General features: G+C 37.7%; 1 pseudogene; it reads right to left on the reverse strand.

The window, feature by feature from the left end:
- Positions 1-735: 735 nt before the first annotated feature.
- LOC114489346 lies at positions 736-1,365 on the reverse strand (annotated as a pseudogene).
- Between the last annotated feature and the right edge of the window lie 470 nt (positions 1,366-1,835).

A 1,835-nucleotide genomic window follows, 5' to 3' on the forward strand; every position in this document is an offset into this window, starting at 1 on the left:
TGGTAAAAATGGTTACCTATGTATAAAAATTAAGAGTAGCTTAAAAGCTTGTGCACTTTGAAACTTTATGAAAAAGTTCTTTTGTAAATTTTCAGTTATAAAATCAGTCACAGCAATGCAAAGAACAACATGGAGAATATAGTCAACAATATTCTAAAAATTATACATGGTGTCAGATGGGCCCCAGATCCATTGGGGTGGTCACCTCTGAAGCTCTACACAGGTCCAAAACAATATTGAATGTGAACAGTAAAGAAAAAAGCAATTTCTTTAAAAGTTGCTTTCAAAATAAGTTCTCTGAAAATAGCATTGTTGCATTTTCCTATGACCAATTTATTAGTGTCCAAAATCATTCTTATTGTTCAATATGAACAAAACCTGCATTCAAATTCTCAGTATACAAATAAAAGTCAGACGCAAAAGAATTATAATATGTCATCTAAAAGATAAAGGTATCCCTGACTGGTGTGGCTCAGTGGGTTGAACATTGTTGTGTTAAGGGAAATGTCACTGGTTCAATTCCCAGTCAGGGCACGTGTCTGTGTTGTTGCAGGATTGATCCGGGATCCAGCATAGGAGAGGCAACCCAGCGATGTTTCCCTTTCTTTCTCCCTCTATTCCCCTCTCTCTAAAGTTAAATAAATTGAAACTTTAATAAATAAATAAAATAAGATATAAAGGTTTAGACTTTTGTTTATCCTCCTATGGTAGCACAGTTGTAGATTTGTAGTTTTCTTAAAAGTCTTGTGCATCTAACATACATGCAGGGTTCTCTTTCTGATATTCTACCACCCTTCATGGGTGCTGGTTGGCTTCTTGCACATGCACCCCTGCATTTTCAACTTGGCGTCTAATGTGATCACACCTTTTTTTCATGAATTATCATTCCCAGACTTTTGAAAAGTTTATCCATATCCATATTATCAGCTTCCAGTTGGCTAAGAGAAGTCTCTTTTTATGAATAAGGTGGAGGTCATCCTCTGGAATTCCCTCATCTTGCACTTGAGCTTGAGGGTGAGTTTGGCTTTACCAGAACACAAGATTCCTTCCTTTGAGCTCTCCTCAGGAGTTCCACCAGATTCTCTAGCACAGGCTCCCCACTGATTCAAAACACTCTTTCTCTTTCTCAGCTGCTCATCTTTGGAGGTGAGTTGGTCAGTGATGCTCTGAATTCAGCCACTGAGAATGAACTTGCATTTTCCTTTCATGCTGTTCACTGAGGGTGGTAGGAAAAGATATGAACTGTTTTGTGGACTTACCTGTTTCTTTGGCCAGTTGTTTAGAATATTGCTGGTTCTGCTGCAACTGTTGCCTCAAATCAGGTGAATCTTGAGGTGTCCCACGTTGATTCAGAGTTCTTAATTTTTTTCACACAAGGCAGTGTGGTCTTTGGGTGTTGGATATGCTGGGCCAGCTGGGTGGGTTGACCAAGAATTCCTGGAGTGCAGGATGTGGTTGATTGCTTATTCACTAATGTCATCAGATGTTGGTGGGCTGTGCAGTTTACTTAGCTGTCACCTTCCCCTCTATCTGTGAGCCACTTTGATTGTTTTTATAAACACAAATTAATTTTACTTAATTTCTTATAAAATTTGTTTTCTCATAGAATTTTTTGAACATTTTTGAACTACATCCATGGATTGGACTGTTCCAGAGAAATAATACTAATTCTTGGGTGTGGACAATTGGCACAACTCTGTCTTCTGAACTGTAAGTTTCTTTAGAATGCCTAAATATTATTCCCTCATTCTTTCAAATCAGGAATTAACTTTAGAAACAAATGGGAATGGGTAAGCCAGTATGTGAAGAAATATTTAAGTGTCTTTTAAGAACAA

The sequence above is a fragment of the Phyllostomus discolor genome, chromosome 2 (genome assembly GCF_004126475.2).
Source record: "Phyllostomus discolor isolate MPI-MPIP mPhyDis1 chromosome 2, mPhyDis1.pri.v3, whole genome shotgun sequence".
Lineage (NCBI taxonomy): Eukaryota > Metazoa > Chordata > Mammalia > Chiroptera > Phyllostomidae > Phyllostomus > Phyllostomus discolor.